The sequence below is a fragment of the Acanthochromis polyacanthus genome, chromosome 19 (genome assembly GCF_021347895.1).
Source record: "Acanthochromis polyacanthus isolate Apoly-LR-REF ecotype Palm Island chromosome 19, KAUST_Apoly_ChrSc, whole genome shotgun sequence".
NCBI lineage: Eukaryota > Metazoa > Chordata > Actinopteri > Pomacentridae > Acanthochromis > Acanthochromis polyacanthus.
The window spans coordinates 5,039,446-5,045,445 of NC_067131.1; positions in this window are offsets into that span (position 1 = coordinate 5,039,446).

Consider the following 6,000-nt stretch of genomic DNA (forward strand, 5'->3'; position numbering starts at 1 on the left):
CGTTTTTAGAGGAAATTACTGCACTTTGTCTTGTGCAAGTTTTCCTTGTGTTTCGATAACAAATTTTAAAGTGCATTTTCAAGTGTTGCATTAGTAACAGTTAATGGAAAAATTAGAAAAATTTCTTTTGGAAGAAGCTTTTTATGCTTGGTAGAGGTGGTTTTGTTAGTGTTACTGGGCATAATGAGAGATGGAAACACCATTTTTTCATTTCAGATGTGCCAATGTTTAACTTTTTTCCATTTTTTTCATCGTCTTCGTTTTTGCACATGACCAATATCAGCTGACCCAAGGTAATAATGAAAACTTTTTTATGTAAGATCATTTCTAAGTGACCCTAAACTTTTGAACGGTAGTATAAGAATATTTACAACTTTTCAGATGAAAACACTTCCCGGAAGCCTCTCTACATGTTTTTCTCATGAACACATAAAGTTGTATTTCCTTCCCTTCAAGGTTTCTTAGCGAATGGCAAACAGCTGCTTCTTCTACTCTGTTTATTACGACCATGCATAGCGTAGACGATACTTCCAACCTCTGACAGTGTGACATGCAAGTTCTACATGGATCTATTCTCATCAGTTCAGATGGCTGGAAATTAGGTTTTGTATGATCTACTGTACCTACTCTACCTTAAAGGTATTGTCTGGATCCTGCATCCTCTCGAGCTCCTAATCCTTGGATGCTTCAGTGAAACCAAACTCCAGGAATCCAGACTTGCGTAGGATCTTTACAGTCTCAGTTTTTGTTGTCGTAGCTTCTCCTGTCTGGCAGCCATGACACCTTTATGACGGCGGTCTGATCCCGGTGCACTCTGGGAGCCCTGGTGTTGATGGATGGTTCCTCTGCTGGCCGATGCCATCGACTGCTCCGACTGCTTGGACTGTTTGGACAGGGGAGGTCGATGAATGGAGGCCGGGTCACAATGCCTGAAAGAGCTCCAGTGTGTGACAGAGCGGCTGGAGGTTCTGGATGCAGGATTGGTTTACCACGAAGACAAAGTCCACTGTTCTGCAGAGAGAACGAGAAGCTGCTGATGTGTTTGACTGATGTGTTTTTCTACGGTTCTGCAGCCTTTATGGGCCGCTGTGCATTTTATGATGTTTCACTGTTAATCTAGCGAGTTTTCCTGACATGTAAAGTCAGATTTTGTGCAACACTGAGGCATAAATAAGCTGGAAATGAGGTTTATGTTGCTTCGATGTCAGGTTGATGAAAGAGGCAGTTCTGAAATGTTAAAACCTTCACAAAGTCTAGTCGGTTCAAGTTCTGGGAAACCATTTGGGCTTTTGAAACCTGATTCACTTAAACACACACCATCAACTGTTCGCTGTAATGTTTGCTCAGTCCATTTATTAAGATTTAATCCAAACCAAGGCTACAGCGACACCAATATGTTTTAATTTATAACACAACTTGTGCATTACATTTCAGCCTTCCACCCACTTCATTCAACCTTACAACTGAGACTGTTGGAAACGCTGCTGAACCCCGTTTCAATTTGAAAACACTGGGGTTACAGTTTAGTCTGAATGACCAAAACTGAGAATTTTAACCCACTGTTCCATTTTTGGACTTGGCCGTACTTTCACTACCTTGTTGTCAGTAGCTGCATTTCCATTACCCTTAGATATGCGCAAAATGTAAATAGCGCAATAAAAAACTGGTAATGGAAACACCTGAATTTCGAAAAAGGACTAAAATATCGCTAAAAAGTTTTTACGCTCTCATGAGGTGGTTTTTCAGACGTTTCAATATTGAAAAATATCGCAAAAGCGCAATGGAAACACTTTTTCCGCAATTATACGTCATCGGATGTGACGTACCTGGTCACATGACCAGTTCTCTCGGAGTAAACATGGAGCGGTACGTGTGGACAGAAGAGGAGACCGAGACTTTTCTTGCCATTATTCTTGAGAAAAACATCACTGCCATACTAGACAGCAAACAGCAGAGGAACGCAGAGTGTTAGAAGGAGATAGAAGCGGAAATGAGGGAGAAAGGGTTCGACATCGAAATCTCGCGGGATGATATTTTACAAGAGTTACGATGCTTCTGCCCAGAACAGCCTTCAATGGAAACACGTTCAAAGTGCAAATATACTTTGTCGAAATTTTAGAAATATCGCTTTTATTTTGGGAAAAACTGTAATGGAAACCCAGCTAATGCTAGCCGCTACAACTAAAAATCTAATTCCCTGCTCCATGTTCCTACTATGTAGAGTATTATAGGTCCAAGTTGTCAGAAAAATAGGTTGGTTTCAAAACTGTAAAAGGCGACTAGAGGTTGTAAGACATCCAGGTATTTTCAGCTTAACATTAAATCTGAATTACTGGCTATAGATTGTGGACATGAGGCTGACATCGGACATCCATTTCACATAGCTTTCCCTCCTCTTCCGCTAATTATGCAAAATCTCCTTTACTACAGGAAACAGAACCCTCAGAGCAGCCGACTAACACACTGAAAGTTTCAGGTTTAGCTTAAAATGTGGATCGTGCAATAAAACCAACAGTAAAGTATCCATATTAGTGGCAAAACACACCTCCCTGCATGCAAATGTTCAACTAAAACATTTCCCGTATTTTTCCACAGGTGTTGTCATTTTTCGTACTCTGGCTGGATTCTGGCGAAGGTGCTTATCGCAATAAAGACTAACTTTACCCACAGAGCTCAGTCTGAGCTAAAGACCTGGCTGTTTTCTGTTCTGTGTATTTACTATTGCTATGTAATAAAGCAAAATTTGTTTTTAGCAACAAAATAAATACTTAATTAGAACAATAATTCAAAGCCATTTCAGAATTTTCAAACTTATAATCATGGTTTAAAGGTGTGATTTACTCAAAGATAGACGTCTTTTTGTTCTTGCACCTTTAACTTTTAAATCCGTTAACTGACCTAATGAATAATTTGCATCACTTTTTTTTTACAATTTACTTCAATAGGTTAGTTTTCTGAACCTCTCTTGGTTTTATCAGTGTGCCGACTGAAGGAGGAAACTTGGATGAAGACAGTAAATGTCTGACATGCAGTAAAATCTCATCTGCTCCACTGGATTTCTTGAGGTTTTCGTGCTCCTTCACCTGCTGCACTCGGGCTGGTGTTTATTTTGAGAACTCGAGGCTCTGATTCGCCTCCAGCGGCTCTCGCAGCGAAGAATCTTGATGGATCGCCGTAGGTGTGAAGGTCAGCGCTACAAGAGGAGACCGCAGAAATTAAAGCATGTCCTCCTCCTGCCGGGCCCCGAGCTCCACTCCACCGGCTACATCTGTGCGTCGTTATTGTGTCCTTAGATGGCAGCTTCAGGTCGCTTCAAAGAGTCCCTCTACTCGGTCTGACAGGCCGACAGCGAAGGACGCTGCTGGGAAAAACGTGAGACAGTAAGAGTTAAGATAACATCATAATGGAACAGAACTGCAGGCTGGTGTGTCTGAGGAAAGAGAGGCCTGGCGTGTCTGTGGGAATCATGTCTTCTACCCAGTTAACATGTGCAGATGGTGGTTGTTTTATAAGCAGTCATGGCTGGGCATTATCACCGCGAAACTGAGTCAAACTTTTGGAGTTTCATACATAACAAACCTAAAAAAGAAAAGCACTCAGAGAGCGCAGTCCTCCTCCAAGGCTGCTCATTCCCCCATATGTCAGAAATACACCATTTGTTTATTAGTTATTGATGATCAGAAATCACGGCAACATAGAATGTGGATTTATAGCAGTGGATTTGAAGTAGGATCACAATAATGTGATTCTCATCAGGCAGCTAATGCAGTGTTGACTTGCGCTCAAAATTAATTAAAAATGTCTAAAATGACTAACGAATACAGTATCCAAAATAAATTAAAACATGTTCTAAATTACTAAAATGTGTCCCAAATGATTTGAAGCTTGTCCAACATGACTGAAGATTGTCCAAAATAACTCGAAATGTGTCCAAAGTCACCCAAAAATAGTCAATATGGCTCAAATAATGTCCAAAATAACTTGAAAAATGTCCTAAAAGACGTAAACATTGTTAAATGATTCGAACATTTTTCAAAGCGACCCACAGATGTCCAAAACAATTAAAAAAATATTCAGAATTGACCTAAAATTATTTTAAACATGTCTAAAATGACAAGACATGTGCCTTAAATGACAAAAAATTGCTAAAATGACTCAAAATAGTCCAAAACAACTATATACATAGTTACAGTGACGCCATGCCGCTATCTCACAATGGCACAGAAATCTTTAACAAATCCATGGATCCACACTATAAGCCACATCACTGCCAAATCTAATCGCTTGGTCCTTCTGTCATTTCTGACCTTTCCTGAAAATTTCATCCAAATCCGTTAGTCTGTGTTTGAGTAATGTCTCAAACAGACAGACAGACGAATGTACGCTGATCGTCACATAAGTCCTTAGCATAGTAATGAACCAATCCAATCAACTTGCAGATTAAGTCTTTCTGCATCATTATTCTTTCTCAGGATCCAGTTTGAACACACATGGCTGAATTATTCCAGTACTACAGGGTGTCACTGTGCATCATGGAGTGTTTTACTAGAGTTGTAGGTGAGCTGGTGTGCTCGAGCTGCAGCAGAAGGAAGCCATTTTAAAGCAGATGAGCTACCTTCCTACATACACTACTGTTCAAAAGTTTGGGGTCTCTTAGAAATTTCCTTATTCTTGAAAAAAAGCATTTTTTTCCAATGAAGATAACATTAAATGAATGATAAATCCAGTCTAGACATTGTTAATGTGGTAAATGACTTTTCTAGATGGAAACTTTTAATGGAATATCTCCATAGGGGTACAGAGGAGCATTTCCAGCAACCATCACTCCTGTGTTCTGATGCTACATTGTGTTAGCTAATGGTGTTGAAAGGCTCATTGATGATTAGAAAACCCTTGTGCAGTTATGTTAGCACATGAAAAAAAGTGTGAGTTTTCATGGAAAACATGAAATTATCCCGTCTTTTGAACAGTGCTGTAAATATTTGAAAGGGAAATCTATATTTTCTGCCTTCTTGGGTGTTTTGGCAGGTCGAACGTCCCACAATTACAATATCAGGAAGGGGGTTTTAATTTATGAGCAGAGAGGGACTTTAAAAAAAGAAATAAAATGAAATAATAGTATTTATGGTTTCGACACTTGATCGTCTCTGACAGACTTTTCCGACGTGACCTTGGGAACGCTGAGCAGGAACCTCAGCCGTCTCCTGACTCTGCCTCTTGTTAATTGTCATCTTCTTTAACCTGACAGTCAGAGTCTGTCCCAGAAACGTCCGTCTCACCTCTCACGGCTGCTCGGGACCTCAGATCGCTGGGTTTTGTCAAACGAAACGCACCCAGGAGAAGCTCGGTGCAACAACAACTCTGCTCTTTCTTCCTCCTCTCCTGCGATCCTTCATCCACTTACTTCCAAAGCAGCTGGGAGGCGGTGGACACGCATCCCCTCTTTACTTTCATCCTTATTGTTATTTTAGGCCACCTGCAAATCCATTTCTCTGTCCTCTCCGCTGTCGTCTGTTTTCGGCCACATGTAAGACGGAAAACTGCCGAGCAGCAGCGAGAGAAAGAAGGAGAGGAGGAAACATGCGATGTCTTCCACACATCCTCCCTAGACGGCCGTTGTGTTGAAGGAGGCGTACGAGCAGCGAGCGTTTGCATGTGTGTCATGTCAGGGTGAGCAGATTTGCACGTGTGTGAGCTTGCATGTCGTGAACAAGGACGTACTCGGCGTTGAACACCGATGCAGCTCCACTCTGCTCATCCCTCTCCCCCAAGCCTCTTGTCTCCGGTGATTAGCGACTCCTGCCGGGGCTGTAAATCCTCTGTTTCCATTGCACAATCAGTCAAGACGGGCCAAAGCTGAGGAGCTGCGCAACATTAAATTATCTGAGACTTCCTGCTCCGGCTCCTTTGGATGCTGCGCCTGAAGCTGGAGGTGGATACCGGAGCCTCGGGCCTGGGGACTCGGTTCTACGGCTCCCTCCGGCTGATGCTTTTGACCTG